The sequence below is a fragment of the Megalopta genalis genome, chromosome 5 (assembly GCF_051020955.1).
Source record: "Megalopta genalis isolate 19385.01 chromosome 5, iyMegGena1_principal, whole genome shotgun sequence".
NCBI lineage: Eukaryota > Metazoa > Arthropoda > Insecta > Hymenoptera > Halictidae > Megalopta > Megalopta genalis.
Window position 1 is genome coordinate 5618017 of NC_135017.1, and position 20051 is coordinate 5638067.

Sequence of the window (20051 nt, forward strand, 5' to 3'; positions counted from 1 at the left end):
TAGCAAAATTGAGCAGGTGAAATACAAACTCATAGACTTGAAAATAATTTAAGTACACCGGCACGTTATTCTTTGCAGGGTAGATGTCCCAGTTTCCGTGTCTGTCCCAATTTACGTGCCACCGGATTGAAAACGTGTCGGTAAAGAAAAGTTTTATATACAAGGTGACCCATTTGAATCGATCCAGTCAAACATCTCCGAAACCGTCGATGATACTAAATAAATGTTTAGAACGAAATTTGAATGGTTTCCGAGGGCAAGTAACCTGATATCAATCAGATTTTTCTAAGTGATCGCGTCGAGGTCATACGAGGGTCAACTTAATTTTTTTAAATGGATTCATATATTTTTTACTATACCAGCTCGTCATTCTCTTCGTAAAAGTACTGAACAACTTTTTTTCGAAAAATTTAGAAGATATTTGAACTAATCGATTTAAATGAATCACCCTGTATAAATCGATCATCTATATTTTTTTGCTACGTTTACCTGTCAACATGTAAGATCCAAAAAGAGCTATCGATTTAACTACAAAACTTTCCCTTTTCTATGCGCTTTTAATCCCGGGGGCACGGAAATTGGGACATTCGCCCTTTATTGACATGATCGAACGAAGAGATACATTTTTATCCAACCTCCGTTTCCTACGGTTGACGTCCAAACTTTTTATTTACATATAAAGAAATTATATAAATATTACAAGTTTATTTATACATCCGAAAGAAATCCGTGTCACGTGGTCCGCGGACGATTCGATGTCGATCGAGCGAAGAACGCCGCGAAACATTCGGAAGAACGGCCGCGCGTCGTCGAGCGAATCTCGCGGCGAGCGAAATTCCGAAATGTTTTGAGGACGCGGATGAGGCTGTAATCGGATCAAAGCGTTACTCGGCCGCGTTCGTTCGCGCGCGGTTTGAGAACCCCTGCGAAAGCTGATTTTCTCGCTTCACGATTGCATTCCCGGCGGGTATGTCCCTTTCGTTCGCACGTACGACATGCATAACGGTGTCTGCCTGCATGCGATGGCCGACCGGGAGCCCCTGCAGGGTTTCCTTTTTGTCCCGACGGCGGGCGAGGTGTTGCACACGCGAAACCGGACCACGCCGTGCAATTAAAAGTTTGCGGATCCACCGAAATCCACCGCCGGCACGCTCCGCCGAGAAAATAACGAAAATCCGGAGAAATTTAGTTTTTCTGGTTCAGCGTGATTTTCCGATTCCGGCCGCTGTTTGCGGCCGCGCTCTTCCCGATCTTTCTTTTTCACCCCCGACGGAACGGGGTAGGATTTTCGAACTCATGTTTCCGCATTTCGTACTTCGGCATACGGTTTTACGGTCGGCATTTTTTCTCGCAAGAATTAAGGCAAGGATCACGGTTAACGGCGCATCATTTTTCGTTCATCTATATACGGGTAAATTCTCCCTAATTGACGCTTAGATTGTGTAGTAATTTTTCCCTGATTCGCGCTCAGATTGCGCATAAAAATGGACAATTTGGGAATAATCGTATCTCCTCTTCCGAAATTGTCAACTTTTGTGGGCAATCTGAGTCCAAGGTTATTCCAGCAATATGATTCCAAAAATATTTCTAATTTGCTCTTTCCATGCATTTTTTAATATATTTATACTAAATCATTTATACTAAATCGATTGTCTGATATCCCATCCAATTTAACCCTTTGCACTCGAGTGGCGACTCTGAGGCACCGTTAAAAATACTTGTTCACATTTCGAAATTATTCGCAGATTATCAGACTTGTTTATATTATAAAAAAACTATTGCCAATCTTAATGCTGTACGAGCCACAAGACTCAGTTCCATGTGCATAAATTATAATAAATTATGTAACATGGAAATACTGGAGATCAGGAAAACAATTTCGGATTTAGGCTTAAAATAGCTTCGAGTGCAAAGGGTTAAATTAAAGTACCCTTATTGTATTAAGCATAGAGTATGAGTACAGTCGGTGCTTCTATAAATTTGTAAGTTATGCATATTAATTACCGAGCGTCGGTAATACAAGAGTTGAAAAACTTGTACACTCTTTATTTTATACAATTATACACTTTTTATTGTGTATAATTATACGCTTCTTATTGTACATAATTATACACAATTATACACATTTTATTCTAAAACTATATCATTGATATCAGAAAAATATCAATTTGTTACACTTTCTTTATAAAATCTAATGATTTGTATAGTATAAAAACACTGTTTCAGTCGACTGTTTAGTTCGACAATTAAATGAAATAAATTACTGTTAAATATGGAACAATAGTGTGCAAGAAATATCTTCAAAAATATTGTTTCGAAAAATTGCCGAATAGTGCACAGAATTGTTATAAACATCGTAAGTAGTCCAGTTACGAAAATGATCGGCCGTGGGTAAATGTGATATCAAATGTTGCATTAAAATTTCGTTGTTTACAATTCTTCGTCGCATCGTCGCGATTATCGTCGGAATAAACGAAAGCCTCGGTACGCCTGACAATCTCGGTAATCGGACGCCTTTTACCCTATGCTGGTCTTCTTTCTAAAAAAATATCAAGCGATAAAAGTTGAATCGACGCATTTCTCTGTAAAACCTAACCTCCGCCTAACCTCTTTATGCCCGAAAGCTATTAAGTTCAGGGAGCCATTTCAATTCCAACGTATCAGCGGTATCACCCCGGCCATGTTGGAATGAAAATGTCTTCCGGACGCGTCATTCATGTTCCTCCTCGTGGCCGTCATTATTTGTTCGATCGTCGACGGTGGCTCGACGACGTCGTTCCTCGCTTCCTTTTCGGCCCGGCTATTCAACGCCGGAAGATCTTTCGCTCATTTCCTCGGTCGCGGCAGCACCGTTCCACAAAAGGTCCGAGAGAGCCTATTCCCGAGAAGCGTGGAACATTGTAATTTTCTCTCGTTCGCGTTGGCCATACGTCTCCCGTTCTAAGCAGCCGAATAAAACTTACAACGGCGTGTTCCGTTTTCGCCGTAAAACGCTGTCGGGTTTCCGACGTGTACACGCAGTAAAGGGTTTTTAGTGCCCTCGCCACTCTTGTCGCGTGACAGTCGTTCCACGGGAATTTTTCGCTTTCGAGAGAGAGAAACATTCGGGAACACGGTGCGCACACGTAAATACGTACCCGGCATGCTCTTCTTTCGCGACTCGACACCCCCCAGCGGTTCCGTTCGAAACTAATTTTAACACCGAAATTATTCGCCGCTGGTTTTCGTTCGCCTCGGAGAAATTACTGAACCGTACTGTTTTCTGCGCTAGCATTTTCGTAAAAAAATAAATAAATATAAAATTTCCATGATAATCCGTAGGCTATTATTTGCGAGGAGACTTGCACGAATTTTATTCGAAACGAGAATGAGAAATGACGACTCGAAATGATTAATTTCCGACTGTTATTTGATAATGAAAATAATATCGATTCATTTGAAATAATAGCAATGTGAAATAATCGATTATTCGTTACATTTTCATTTCAAATATGGCGGGAGAGGTAATTTTAACAATAATACTCGACAGAAGAATTTTATTTGAAGAAATCTTTGCGATCGTTTATTTTAAGCAAAATTCTTTTTTTGAAAAAGATCGTTCTTAAAGAGATTTTTGCCCGGGCCTGTTTAATATCATGGCAAAAGAGAATAATTGCTCCATTGATACCGAAAATGCAAAAAATTGTGCAAAAAATTATGCAAAAAATTATTCTTCGAAAAATATTTCTTTTCATCAGTGAACACAATCGGATCTTTTATTTTGCAGAAATGTCCATGGCAATGTCAGTATAAACAAGATTCAGTGCTGATAATCAACTAATTAATACAATTTGCATGAACAATTTCACGATTACGTCAAACAATGATTTCAAATAATTACAATATAGAATAATATTTCAAATAATGTTACTTCAAACGCGATAACTGGCATAGAAATAATTATAAAATAAAATAATATGTTATAATGTATTATAATATTTCAAATGACGTCGTTTTAAATGTACCCAGGTCCGATTACAAGTTCGTCCATAACCTACAAATTCAATGCTTGATACGCACTTCCAACAATTCCTCTCGCTGCCGACGGAGAAGCCTCCAAGTCGACATTAGTCTCGTTGCAAACTACATAACCTTAAAGTTTCCGTGATAATCCGTAGCCTAGTTCATCCGTAACCTGTAAATTTAAGAAATGATTTCTGTCTCTGAATATTTCGCGTATAATATTTCGCTCAATGATAGTTACCGAAACTGTAAAAATTACCGTCGAAATTTCCGTCGCAACGATGTTATTATAGTAAATTCTCCCTTATTGACCCTCTGATTGTACAAAAAAAACGGACAATTTGGGAAGAGGAGATACGATTGTTCGAGGCTTGCGCCTCAATGTTGTAATTGTTGACAATCGGCGACCTATAAAAACGAGCTGCGAGGCTCGAATAATCGTATCTCCTCTACACAAATTGTCCACTTTTGTTAACAAGCTGGAGGACAATTGGGGAGAATTTACTGTATTTCGTTTGTTCATATGCAGTTCTAAAACTACTTTAAGGTTATTTTCAAATGTGATGCTTCGGATTTATATAAGAAAAATATAGTTGAATATTTTAAATATAGGGTTATTATGTATACATGTATACAGGGTGTCTCAGTAACTCTGTTACAAAGCGATATCTCCATTATCGTTAATGATACGCAGAAATGCTTGAGGAACAAATTGTTTGATTCGAAGGGACACATGTTGTGGTGGAAATCATGTTTTTGTAAAGGTCATATTTTTCTGAGATTTCAAGGTCATCGATGTTTTTTCAAATGGGATTACATATTTCTATCATTATATCATGATAGTTAAGATAAAGACGAATCTAATATTATATACATCGAACTTTACAGTATGTAATATTATACAGGGTGGGGCATTTTAAACAGGTCACCTGAATAACTCGCTTGTTTTTGAAGATAGGAGAAAATGCATTAGACCAAACTTACTTGGTATCGGGGGGCTCATAATCTGGTGTTACCAATTTTTTTGTAGGTGGAGGCGTTAAGGAGATATGAAGGTCAATTCTGTTTTTTTAAGTGGAACAGTAAGTTTTTTACTTACATTCTGATAGAGTGTTTCGAGGCGAATACAATGAACTATTTTATGAAGGTCATTCAAGGTCACCCAAAGTCAACTGCAAGAGAAAATAAATTGTCTCAGAGTACTTTTCGAATACTTGTGTACCACGTGTGTGTATTACGTGACACGGGTCACAAAAGATAAACAAACATTCGATTACATTGTACGCTTATCTGTATCCTCAAACATTATTGGTAATTTTAAATTATCTGTTTTAGAAAATAATTTGAAGAAAAATTCAGAGATTTATACATTTACAGCGAAGGATTAGAAATGTCGTAGATATTTCTGGACTTTTCGTACTAAATGTCATATTGTCATAGTGTTGTGGTCGTTGCATTGGACTTGATCTTAGCTTTCACATTATGACGATAAAAATTGCACACAAGTAAACAGATGACATTATTTTTTGATTAGATTTATAAACAAATTTGTGTGATTATTTGCCATTTTACTGTATTTTAGATTCGCTTTTCTGTGTCACTTTGGGTGACCTTGAATGACCTTCATAATAGTTCGTTGTATTCGCCTCGAAACACTCTATCAGAATGAAAGTAAAAAAACTTACTGTTCCATTTAAAAAAATAGAATTGACCTTCAGATCTCCTTGACGCCTCCACCTACAGAAAAATTAGTAACACCAGATTATATATATGAGCCCCCCGATACCAAGTAAGTTTGGTCTAATGAATTTTCTCCTATCTTCAAAAACAAGCGAGTTATTCAGGTGACCTGTTAAAAATGCCCCACCCTGTATATATATATCGAGTTTTATATATATAATATTACAGATATAAGGCTCGAATAATCGTACCTCCTCTCCCCAAATCGTCCATTTTCGTTTCCAAGCCGAGAGACGAATAGGGAGAATTGACTGTACATATATTTTATAATTAACAGACCGGCCGATCGACCAGAATAAAAGTGACGCGTCCACGTTCGGTCGCAAACATGGCGGCCGGTACATTTCTCCGTGCCCCAGTAATTCGTGATAGCGATGGGAAAGTGGGCGGGCAACGATCGGAATTAGTTTGACGTCCATTAACGCGAATCATTATTCCGGCTAGGATTAATTAAGTTCAGCCTCGATGCATACGGGTCTAGGACATTCGACGCGTGTGTTCAACACGTAAGCGTTCAAGGCCTGATGCTGTGCATAATTGAAAAGTTAGAAACTCCTGGTAAGCAATTACCCGGACGACTTCCGGGTAGCCCCGTGAAATTCGTTTCGAATTCCGGTTAACGCCGAGAGGAGGCTGCTCGGAGACCGAAGGACTTCGTCGTTCCGAGCTTCCCAGTGAATTTTCTATACGCTTCTCGCCGTGTATCGAGTATGAAACTAGACCGCTAATTAACCGGTCTTTAATATGGTATAGCCTGGCCGATCCTGGGACGGGAGCACTTTGCTAAACCAAATTCTAACCTCAGTACTCTAGTTATTTTTATCTGCTCGGTTCTCGCCGCATTCGATACGAATTTAAGCTACTAATTAATGGTTTTGTTTGCGAGGCTCGAATGAAACTGTCATTGAAATTTTCAATCGAATGATACAATGGTTATTCGTAGACTTTTAACTTTTTTGTTTTAAGGAAACTTAAAAACCATTTATGCGTAAACAGAAAATGTTTACTTTTTTGGTAATTGGAGAATGTTCTAGTTGAACGGTTAGTTAACGGTTAGGTAAATAGTTATTTTGCTTTGAACAATTTAAGGTACTTGCAGGAGGATGGTTCTTCGTTTTGCCAAATGTTCCTTTCAGTGTAAACGTTTTTTTTTGTTACCAGTTCATTAAGCAATTAGATTGATTAACTTTAATTGCATACTTTTTAAATTAAATAATTAAATAAATAGCTAGCATGGACTTTTATATTTTACTTTGAAATACACAGGCTGTCCCAAAAATGTCTCGCAATCCGAAAGTAACGGGTTCCTCGGGTCATTCGAAGCAACTTTTTCCTTTACGAAAATTTTCTCCGAGGCACCGTTAACGAGTTATTAACGAAAAACAGTGACCAATGAGAGGCGAGCTCAACTGGCGCGAGGCGACCGAAGCCAATGAGCGGAACTGGGCTTCGTGCGCTGGTGTTAGCTGGACCGCCTCGCGTCAGCCGTACTCGATTCTTATTTGTCACTGTTTTTCGTTAATAACTCGTTAACGTTGTCTCGCAGAAAATTTTTGTAAAGGAAGAAGTTGCTTCAAATGATCCGAGGAACCTGCCATTTCCGGATTACGAGACATTTTTGGAACAACTCTTTTTGTTCGCGACGCCTGGACCTATTACGACCCGCAGCAGAACATCGACGATTAATTGACAAATGATCATTATTCAATTGTGGATCTTTGTATGAAATAAAAATGATCTACACTAATTGTAACATACAGAAGTTATGCAGATATAGTAAATTCTCCCTAATTGACACAGATTGTACAGGAAAATGGACAATTTGGGAAGAGGAGATACGATTATTCGAGCCTCGCGGTTCATTTTTATAGCTACCGATTGCCAACAACTATAAAAACGAGGCTCGAATAATCGTACCTTCTCTTCCTAAATTGTATTGGCTTGGCAACCAAGTAATTGCCGATTTGTTCAATGAAATAAAAATTTTGTTCGATGACCTTTTGCCATCTCTCCGACAACTTGAAAATTCCACGCTCGTAGAAAGTCTGATCCTTTTCGGCCGAAAACTGAGTTAAGTGAGATTTTACAGCGTCATCATCATTAAAAGTTTTACCACGAAGGGAGTTGTCCAGGGATCGAAACAAGTGGTAATCCGATGGCGCGAGATCAGGGCTATATGGTGGGTGTAACATCAATTCCCAAGCAATATCCATCAATTTTTGCCGAGTGGACAAAGACGTGTGCGGCCTAGCATTGTCCTGCTGGAAAATGACACCTTTACGATTGACCACTTCTGGTCGCTTTTCCTTGACCGCTGCATTCAATTTGTCCAGTTGCTAACATTCACGGATAATAAAAAATAACATAATAATAATAATAATGATGATAATAATAATAATAATAATAATAATAATAATAATAATAATAATAATAATAATAATAATAATAATAATAATAATAATAATAATAATAATAATAATAATAATAATAATAATAATAATAATAATAATAATAATAATAATAATAATAATAATAATAATAATAATTTTATAATATAACATTTACGGATATCATAAAAATGGGAGTGAGAGACATCTATAACTGAAATCGACAATTACTTAGTTGCCAAGCCAATACATTTTTGTGCGCAATCTGGCGCGCGAATTAGGGAGAAATTACAGTAATTCTCTTTGCTCTTAAATTCGATGAGCCGGTCGAAGCTCGAGACACTGTAAAGTAATATTGTGATGCCGATAGATCGGACGTTCCAACCCGTCGGAGTCCCCGGGGAAGCGTTCCGGTTGTTTGAGGTTATGTCGATCGTTCTAACGATGAAAATTGTCCGTTCCACGAAAGACTCTTTACGTTTCCGTTCGACGGTGGAGGGGACGGAGGGTGGCGCGGGTCGGTCGGTTCAGCGGAACGTGTCATCGAATTAATAAAGATGATCATGCTAATCGTTAGAACGCGCGGAGAGTCTGAAGGAGATGCGACCGAGTGTATCGTTTCAGGCGGCGGTTGCAGCCGGTGCGGAGCCGTGTAATTAAACGTGGGGAGGGGGGAAGGGAGGAGGGGGTTCAACGAACCCGCCGCCGTTTGCTGAATCCGCGGAGCAGCGGTTCGTTCGTTTTCGCGTCGTTTTTCACCTCGGCTGTGATTCTAAGCCGCCTTCCGGAACTACCGCGACTAAATTATGACCGATACGATCGTTCTGACGCCAGCCAGCCACCGAATCAGAGGCCTCTGCAACTTTCTTTCGATGTTGCCCGTGGCCCGTGCTCTCGATTCAGCCGCTGGAGAGTCACCCTAATTCAGTAAATTCTCCCTAATCGATGATCAGCTTGGGAACAAAAATGGACAATTTGGGAAGAGGAGGTACGATTATTCGAGTCTCGCGGCTCGTTTTTACAGCTTTTAACAATCGGTAACTTATTTTAATTTTAATTAAAATTATTACATTTAATAATTAATTAATATTTAATTTAAAGGGAATTAAAAAATTAATTGAATTTAAATTATTTTAATTAAAATTTGCGGAACGAGCCGCAGGGCTGGAATAATCGTGCCTGCTCTTACCAAAGTGTCCATGTTTGTTTCCAAGCTGAGCGTCAATTAGGAACACTTTACTGTATTCCTGCGAGCAGAAAGGAATCGCCATCCGAAAATTGTATTTCCGCTGAGACAGCTTCGGGTGTTCTCTGTTCCTTCTGTTCCGGAGTGTTTCTATGCTGCGTTGGATTCTCATCGGAGCCTCGACGAATAGTTTGAAAACGAGGACAGGACCTGATGCCAGAAAGTATATTAGAAGATGCTGCCGAGGATCTTATCTTCTTCGAATCTAATGCCGACTCATTGTGCGGACAGAAACTTCCTGAGAGGTGATACCAGAGGTTCACACATTAAAATGTTTCCCCCCTGTCTTTTGTCGCAGATATTCTTCTCTAAGTGGTACTAATTAATTTTTACGTCTGCACCGAGTTCCTCCGTTTCGGGCGCGCATCTTCGCGCGTATCAGAAGAAAATAGAGTTCATCGAGGCCTTCGCGCTGGTTTCATAAAGCTGTGCCAATTATCATTTACGATATTTTCAACGGAAATATATATTTAGGTGTTCGGATGAACAGGGCTGGGGGAAAAATACATATTGGGTTGGCAACTAAGTAATTGCCGATTTCAGTTATAGATGTCTCTCATTTCCATTTTTATGATATCCGTAAATGTTATATTATAAAATTATTATTATTATTATTGTTATTTTTATTATCCGTGAATGTTAGCAACTGGACAAATTGAATGCAGCGGTCAAGGAAAAGCGACCAGAATTGGTCAATCGTAAAGGTGTCATTTTCCAGCAGGACAATGCTAGGCCGCACACGTCTTTGTCCACTCGGCAAAAATTGATGGATATTGCTTGGGAATTGATGTTACACCCACCATATAGCCCTGATCTCGCGCCATCGGATTACCACTTATTTCGATCCCTGGACAACTCCCTTCGTGGTAAAACTTTTAATGATGATGACGCTGTAAAATCTCACTTAACTCAGTTTTCGGCCGAAAAGAATCAGACTTTCTACGAGCGTGGAATTTTCAAGTTGTCGGAGAGATGGCAAATGGTCATCGAACAAAATGGAAGATACATTACAGATTAAACTTCATTCCAAGTAAAAAAAATTTTTTATTTCATTGAACAAATCGGCAATTACTTAGTTGCCAACCCAATAGTTTATTGGAATAGTAAGTAGACTATAAATATCTTCATCTTCTTATTTAATACAGTATTTGAGAAGTAAACTTTTTTTCGATGTATTAGTTACATATAGAAATAACATTTCCCCTTATCCGAACATTTATTTTTACGATACTCTGGTATTCGAACGTTCTGTTATTTAATCATTAGGCTGCAGATCTTCGCGCAAAATAAAAATTCTTTGCACCAATTGCTAGATATTGGAGAGACAAGCAAAAGTTTCCTGCTTTCTTTAATCATTTTAATCAGTTCAAATTAATACATCGGCTTCCTTAGTTTGTTTTAATTTTTACTGTGCTTAATTAACTGTGCTTACTAATTATTGCCATAAATGTATAAAAGCAATTATTGTATCATTTAGATATACGTTATCGCCTAGTAAAGAACTTGAATGAAATTTTCAATTAATAGAACGTTTTGTTATCGGGATACTACAGAAACGACATATAACGCAATATCGACATTCAGCTACCACTTCAAGAATAGTTGATTTGCCAAAAAAATTCTGTATCACATTCGAAGATAAAAATATTTTCTGGTCTATTTACTATTTCAAAAATCCGTTTCTCCTCCGAGCTCTGCAAATATAATATCTCGCTATCTGTTTATGCTTTTCGCTGCGTACGCTTCTGCCTAAGTTTTGCTTCCTATTTACGGAAGAAGAAGAAATCCGTTAAATTTTTTTTATAATTTAAGTCCAAATAATTTAATATAATAATATAATATAATTTAATATAATAATATAATAATTTATAATTTTAGTCCAAATAAGTCACTAGAATGTATCTGTATACATTCCTTAAACTCTCCTTGATCGCGACGCCTGGGTCTATTACGACCCGCAGCACAACGTCGGCGATTAATTAACAAATGATCATAATTAAACTGTGGATCTTCGAGCAGAATAAAAATTATCTACATCAATTACAACATACAGAAGCTACGTGGATATAGTAATTAATATTATTATTATTATTAAAAAAAATATTAATACTTTTATTTAGTTTTACCAAATTGTCCATTTCTATGTAGAAGCTGAGGGTCGATTAGTCGACCCCTGAGGATCGATATAGTAATTAATATTATTATTATTATTAATATTAATACTTTTATTTAGTTTTACCAAATTGTCCATTTTTGTGTAGAAGCTGAGGGTCGATTAGTCGACCCCTGAGGGTCGATATAGTAATTAATATTATTATTATTATTAATATTAATACTTTTATTTAGTTTTACCAAATTGTCCATTTTTGTGTAGAAGCTGAGGGTCGATTAGTCGACCCCTGAGGGTCGATATAGTAATTAATATTATCATTATTATTAGTATTAATACTTTTATTTAGTTTTACCAAATTGTCCATTTTTGTGTAGAAGCTGAGGGTCGATTAGTCGACCCCTGAGGGTCGATATAGTAATTAATATTATTATTATTATTAGTATTAATACTTTTATTTAGTTTTACCAAATTGTCCATTTTTGTGTAGAAGCTGAGGGTCGATTAGTCGACCCCTGAGGGTCGATATAGTAATTAATATTATTATTATTATTAATATTAATATTTTTATTTAGTTTTACCAAATTGTCCATTTTTGTGTGGAAGCTGAGGGTCGATTAGGGAGAATTGACTGTATATCAACAACTATGAAAACAATCCACTAAGCTCGAATAATCCTATCTTCTCTTCCCAAATTGTCCATTTTCGTTTCCAAGCTGAGCGTCAATTAGGGAGAATTTACTGTAATCGGCGATACGTGTCTACACACGACAAATCCGCACGCCTCGGAACATCTGCCAAAGATGGCGTGGAGAGAGCCTGGGACACGGAGGATTAGCCACGGTTCCTTTGCGCTCGCGCTGCCGCGCACTGTCCTCCTCTAATGACTCGGATGCAACTTCCCCGGGGACGAACGAGTTCAGTTGGAACGAGTGTCGTGTGCTCGGTGAAAAAGGGTGGTCTATTCGAACGAGGCTCTTCGGGGTGGCGAAACGCGTATGGGGAACCGTGGAACATTAACTGTCGCCGGGGCTTTTCCAAAGGATTTGCCTCACGAGCGAGATAGGCACCGGGGTCGTGGGCGTTATCCGTCTATGCGTTTGGACAGATGTATCCATCGTACAGGGCTTTTAAGATCTTCAAAACTAAAAAGCGATCTTCTAGCTTTTAGAAGAACCGTGATGTGTTGTTTTGAAACAACTTCTTTTTTTCTCTTTTCTTTTTTTTTAGGGGAACAGAATACCAGTTAGATAAAGTGGAGTGATTTTGGGACTCGTGTTATGATTTTTGAGCGTTGGTTAGTCGAATTTGAATAATACAGCAGGTAGAGGAGAACGGGGCAAAGTTGGTCTCGAAACGTTCCGTGAGGAATGTAAAATGTTTTCTTTAGTAAGGGAATGCGCTACGATAAATTTAAATTATTCAACTATGATTTAAAATATTCAACTATATTTGAAATGTTTAACTATACTAAAATAATATATTTGAAATATTCAACTGTTATTTAAAATATTAAATTATAATTTAAAATATTCCACTATAATTTAAATTATTTAACTATGATTTAAACTATTCAACTATATTTGAAATATTTAACTATACTCAAATAATATATTTGAAATATTCAACTGTTACTTAAAATATTAAATTATGATTTAAAATATTCAACTGTTATTTAAAATATTAAATTATGATTTAAAATATTCCACTATAATTTAAAATATTCAGCTATACTTTAAAATGTTCAACTATGATTTAAAATATTCAACTGTATTTGAAATGTTTAACTATACTCAAATAATATATTTGAAATATTCAACTGTTATTTAAAATATTAAATTATGATTTAAAATATTCAACTGTTATTTAAAATATTAAATTATAATTTAAAATATTCAACTGTTATTTAAAATATTAAATTATGATTTAAAATATTCCACTATAATTTAAAATATTCAGCTATACTTTAAAATGTTCAACTATGATTTAAAATATTCAACTGTATTTGAAATGTTTAACTATACTCAAATAATATATTTGAAATATTCAACTGTTACTTAAAATATTAAATTATAATTTAAAATATTCAATTGTTATTTAAAATATTAAATTATGATTTAAAATATTCCACTATAATTTAAAATATTCAGTTATACTTTAAAATGTTCAACTATAATTTATAATATTCAACTATATTTGAAATATTCACAATTATACTTGAAGTATTCAACTATATTTCCTCTATATAAATCCAACCATCACATTTGAAAATAACCTTAAAGTAATTTTAAAACTACGTGTAAACGAACAAAGTACAGTCAATTCTCCCCAATTGTCCGACTCGTAAAAAAAAGGAGAATTTGTGAAGAGGAGATAAGATTATTCGAGCCTCGCGGCTCGTTTTTGTAGGTCGTCGACTATCAACAACTACAAAAATGAGGCACAAGCCTCGAATAATCATGTCTCCTCTCCCCAAATTGTCCATTTTTGTATACAAGCTGAAGGACTATTGGGGAGAATTCATTGCAATTAGCTCTCAATGCTTTACGTATGGGGTAAAGAGATCTCACTACGGGGCAATGAGAGCCTGGAAGAAAAATAGAATATAAAATTAAGAATTAAACAAATTAATTAATTATGTTGAACTGTTTAACACCGTTCATCAGTTTGTAAATAAGAGCGACACTTACAAACAATTTCAGGTAGTTATATTTAATTATGTTCTTGGAATTCAATAAACTTTGGTTAAGAAATGTAGAAGTTTTAGGTTAATTAGACTTAACCTTAAAATCACAGCACACTTCGCGCATTTTTCGTCTGCTCTCCAATGGAGCTCACAATTAGTTTGCCCCGATATCGATTAATTGAATCATTTTTCAGTCATTTTTACATTATTATTATTAATTCAAAATATTAATATGTTATACAAATAATATAATAATAATAATACACACAGATAATGATTTCCAATGAAGTCTCAAGTGAATAACTCAGTCATCCAAATCCCAATTTCTAGATACTTCATTAGATTATTTACTAAATAAAAATATTATATACATATAAAAAGTATATTTATATATATAAAAAAATATATTAATATATAAATATTATTATCTATAAATCGATTTAGTATACGGCTTTATATCATAGAAATTTTAATTTTATAAACAAATGTTCAACAAAATACTCTTTGGTTTTATGGTGAAATCAAAAACTTGTACTTCTGAAAACTGCACACAAAGCTAGATGCAATCTTGTAAGGAATCGTCCAAATTTGTTCGGTACACAAGAAAGGCTTAGCCTTCTCTAGAAATCTTAATCTATTTATCCATATCTCTGTTAATCTATCTTCTCAGTAGACATAATTCAATTGTAAACAGACCTAAGTCCTCCGTATATGAGAGGATATTAAAATCTGATTGCGTTTAGTTATCAGCCGGATAGAATCTTCGGAAATACGAATTGAAATTATATCAGTTAATTTATCTCATAATAGGGATCTCGCCAACCTTATCACGCGTGGTGTCAGAAAAAAAGTCTCACATTTGTGTGTGTTCAACTTGTACATGCTAAAAATAATCGATCTTTTCAAATCAAAGAATCGCGAGCACGAATCTTGCTCTGAAGAAAATAGATAAATGTATCAGAAGAAAATAGAGTTCATCGAGGCCTTCGCGCTGGTTTCGTAAAGTTTTGCCAATTATCATTTGCGATATTTTCAACGGAAATATATATTTAGGTGTCCGGATGAACAGGGCTGGGGAAAAATACATATTGGGTTGGCAACTAAGTAATTGCCGATTTCAGTTATAGATGTCTCTCACTCCCATTTTTATGATATCCGCAAATGTTATATTATAAAATTATTATTATTATTATTATTTTTGGCCGAATCTTCGGAAATACGAATTGAAATTATATCAGTTAATTTATCTCATAATAGGGATCTCGCCAACCTTATCAGGACACCTCAGCGAGGTGTCAGAAAAAAAGTCTCACATTTGTGTTCAACTTGTACATGCTAAAAATAATCGATCTTTTCAAATCAAAGAATCGCGAGCACGAATCTTGCTCTGAATTGATCGAAGAACGTCCGAAAAAGGTTACACATCGTACGTTACATTATAAATCTAAGTCTACACCGAGAGAACACGGCGAAGCGTCCAGTAGTCTGCAACAAAGGAATCTCGCGAATACCGTGTCTCCCGGTAGGCAGATTCGTTGTCGAAGCTATTCCAGTTCACCATAAATATTTAGATCGGAGGAGCTCGATTTCCATTCGGCGCTGACCCGATCCGCGATGTGTCCTGCCGGGGTCTGATGTTGTGAATTTCGACAATGGGACACAGACTGTTCCCGATCAATTTCCCCTGGCAAACCTTTATTTGCCCCCGGTCCTATTTTCACTTTGCGCGCGAGGCCGTGTCCCGGGGTCGAACTGCGCCCGGGAGGATCTATAATTGCTACCGCGGTGCTAACAGCGTGTCTGGCCGCGGTGAACGATAGGGAACCGGTCGGCCATCGATCATCGCGGACGTTTCATAAATTCCCGGAAAGTTCGAGCCGACATAAGGAAAGCGGGCCGAGCCAGCCAGAGCTAGCTCCTCCATTTGATACCGTTGAATCCAGTCCGGTTGTAAGTCTGATTAAATGATGCGGCGAACTTCTTAGACCCTGGGCCCGAAGAAACTTCGCGGAGAGAAAGAGAGAGAAAGACACACATACACACAGAGAGAAAGAGAGAGGGAGAGAGAGAGAGAGCGATAGAGAGCAAAAGAGAAAACGAGAGATAGATAGAGAGCGAGCGAGAAAGCGTGCGAGAGAGAGAGAGCGAGCGAGTGAGACAGCACGCGAGTGAGAGCGAGCGAGAGAGAGAGAGTGAGAGAGCGAGAGAGAGAGCGAGAGAGTGAGGAAGCGCGCGAGTGAGAGAGCGAGCGAGAGAAAGCGCACAAATGAGAGAGCGAGCGAGCGAGAGAGAGAGCGCAAATGAGAGAGCGAGCGAGAGAGAGCGTGCGAGAGAGAGAGAGAGCGCGCGAGAGAGAGCAAGAGAGTGAGCGCGCGAGAGAGAGAGCAAGAGAGTGAGGGAGCGCGTAAAAGAGTGCGAGTGAGAAAGTGCGCGAGTGAGAGAGCGCGTAAAAGAGAGCGAGCGAGCGAGAGGAAGAACACGCGAGAGAGTGAGAGAGCGTGTGAGAGAGTGTGCGCGAGTAAGAGAGAGCGAGAGAGAGCGCGCGTGTGCGAGAGAGCGAGAAAGAGAGCGCGAGAGCGAAAGAACGCGAGTGAGAGAAAGAGAGAGAGCGCGCGCACGCGAGAGAGAGAGAGAGAGAGAGAGAGAGAGAGAGAGAGAGAGAGAGTGGCGGCGCTTACGAGTCGCGGGGATCGATGATGCGCCGCTTCAAGACGCTCCCCAAACCCGGGTCACTTCCTTGCTAGATCTTCCATGAGCGATTCCTCGCGGGACAAAAGAACACGAGAAACTGGATCGCGGGGAAACTCTCGCTTCTGAAAAGATTCTCCGATTACGATCGCGCACTCTTACGTGTAACACGGCTGGCTGCTTTGATTGCATTTAAATTGAACTTCCGGTGAACACGGCGATGACGATTACGTGGATAACGAATGACGAAGATGGTATCGGGAAACTTGTCGGCCGAGAGGAGACAAAGCGTAAACAACTTCGTCGCCTAATTCTGCGCCGTCATCGTTCGGTCAATTGATAAAGCCTGTTACCGCTGACGCTGATGACGATTTTGTTTAATGATCCTGCTGACGTCGATCGCGCCGATAACGATTATCGTATCGACGTCAACGCTGCCGTTGACTTTGACGATGTTCAAGAATGATCACTTGAATGTCGTTTAATTACCATCTTCAACGTTGGCTAATGACGGTCGAGTCAACGGCGACGGTGATATTACCGACGGCGATGATGATTATCGTGGTTACTGACAACGTTGATTTCCACGATTACGTCCTCGATTACGATGATTGTTATCATTGTTGCTGATAATGATGATCTTCACGATTCATTACTGACGATAATGACTTGTATCGTTTTTCCTTATAATTGTGATTTTTATGATTACTAATTTTTATCGTTGTTGCTGATAACGATGATTTTCACGATCTATTGGGTTGGCGACTAAGTAATTGCCGATTTGTTCAATGAAATAAAAAATTTTTTTTGCTTGGAATGAAGTTTAATCTGTAATGTATTTTCCATTTTGTTCGATGACCTTTTGCCATCTCTCCGACAACTTGAAAATTCCACGCTCGTAGAAAGTCTGATCCTTTTCGGCCAAAAACTGAGTTAAGTGAGATTTTACAGCGTCATCGTCATTAAAAGTTTTACCACGAAGGGAGTTGTCCAGGGATCGAAACAAGTGGTAATCCGATGGCGCGTGATCAGAGCTATATGGTGGGTGTAACATCAATTCCCAAGCAATATCCATCAATTTTTGCCGAGTGGACAAAGACGTGTGCGGCCTAGCATTGTCCTGCTGGAAAATGACACCTTTACGATTGACCAATTCTGGTCGCTTTTCCTTGACCGCTGCATTCAATTTGTCCAGTTGCTAACATTCACGAATAATACAAAATAACATAATAATAATAATAATAATTTTATAATATAACATTTGCGGATATCATAAAAATGGGAGTGAGAGACATCTATAACTGAAATCGGCAATTACTTAGTTGCCAACCCAATAGTTACCATTACTGACAATGTTGATTTCCACGATTACTAACGATGATTTTTATCATTGTTGGTAATGCTGATCTTCATGATTCAGTTTTTATTACTGACGATAATGATGACTTTTATGTTTACTGACAACGTTCACTTCCACGATTACTGTGACGATGATTTTTATCATTATTGCTGATAAGAGTGATCTTCACGATTCAGTTTTCGTTACTGATGATGATTTGTATCGTTTCTCCTTATAATGGTGATGATTACTGATTACGGGGTGATTTTTATTATTGATTGCCGATAACGATGATTTTCACGATTCAGTTATTCCATTCCTGTCGATGATTTGTATCGTTTTTCCTTAGAATGATGATTTTCATGATTACTAACGACGACGATGTCCTCCATGGCTACTGACAATGACGATGATTTACATTATTACCGGCGACGATGTTGACGATGCCAGTGACATTTGCGATGCTAACAATACACGATGACTTCGATGACGATGATAACGCGTAATTATGCCGACGACGTATATGGCATTAACCAAGCATAATGATGTTGTCAACATGAACGACATCGGGTAGAACTTGTGTTACGTTGTTAACGACTTCGACAGAAGCTCAAACACGATCGCAGTTATCTCCACGAAGTATCTCCGCGTGCAATTATTACTTCGACTTTATCTCCGGACTTCATCTTCCTGAATACCGTCAAGTTTTAATGAATTCCTGTGATTCGAAGTCGATCCCATTTGCAATTCAATTTGCAATCGAAAGATCGACATTAACGCGAGTCCGATCGACATCGTCGGGCAGTCGCGGTCGCTACCGGGAATTATTAAGGACCGATTCGGGCAACGCTCAATTCCCGCGTAATGATAAGCCGAACGATTCCGGGATACGTCTCGTCGTCGTCGACGCAAGTCGTCGTTAACACGGGGATACCATGTAAATTCCGTTCGACGCAATTGAATTCGTCAATGAACCGTCCGCGCGTTGATTCCACGGAAACAGGGTCGCGCACTCGAGGGATCATTAACGAGCGTGACCTGGAATTATGAAGCCCCGCAATCATCATCATCATCAACAACCCGGCGGAAAACGGGGCTCCTCTCGTATGTGTTTGTGTGTGTGTGTGTGTCCCCGTGGATCACGATTTTGGAATCTTGTCCGGTTGGATCGCTGCCAGCTCTTCCTTTTAATCTTCCGTCACGTCTTTCGGGCCCGGAATTGACACGGATTCAGCCGGTTCCTCCGCTGATTAGTCCTTTATCACTTGGCTCGTCGCGTGATTCTTCCCTCCGATGTTCCGCCGGCGTCAAGAACTCATCCAGTCCGAGCGATAGCGATTCGATTACAAGCTACCGACTTCTTTTATATTCAGTCGGATATTTGTGTTCGGTCGCCCGGAATGTTCGTGCCGGTTTTCGCCGGTTGGCACTGTCGCGCACGGTCTAACGGGTGTACACAGGTAAACAGATAAATCGAAGATCGATTTTCTATTAAAATTAGTCGCGTTTTAGTATTGTTAGTAGACGGCGGATTTTATGCGTTTATAGTAAAAAATGGGTGAGCGAAATATAGAACACTGGAGATGTTGAAAGGATGTAAGAATCTTGTCACACTATTTTTAGTGTGTTGAAGATATTAAACGGAGGAATTACATCTCTCTTCACATTTAACTCTTTTAACACTAACATTTTACTTAAAACATTAAACACTCTAACGTTTTACATTTAACTCTTTTTACTTTCTACAATTGATGTTGGCAAGTTTTATTTTACATAAAGATCTGCAGTCAAAATGACTGATTGTAAAGATACTATTTATGAGATACATTTATGTTACCTGTAGTAAATATTGC

The 20051-nt window shown here is 38.1% G+C and overlaps 1 protein-coding gene and 1 long non-coding RNA gene across 6 annotated transcripts in view; one reads left to right on the plus strand and one right to left on the minus strand.

The window, feature by feature from the left end:
• Nucleotides 1-20051, plus strand: part of LOC117224022 (uncharacterized) — a 124700-nt gene that overhangs the window by 54407 nt on the left and 50242 nt on the right. The window lies entirely within an intron of this gene.
• On the minus strand, nucleotides 1902-3256 carry LOC117224030 (uncharacterized). Of its 2 annotated transcripts, XR_004491096.2 has the most exons (3): nucleotides 2964-3245; nucleotides 2608-2875; nucleotides 1902-2539 (listed from the first exon to the last, which is right to left on the minus strand). It is a non-coding gene; the product is annotated as an uncharacterized LOC117224030 (long non-coding RNA). The 2 variants fall into 2 exon arrangements; XR_013033344.1 differs by having other exon boundaries at nucleotides 2608-3256.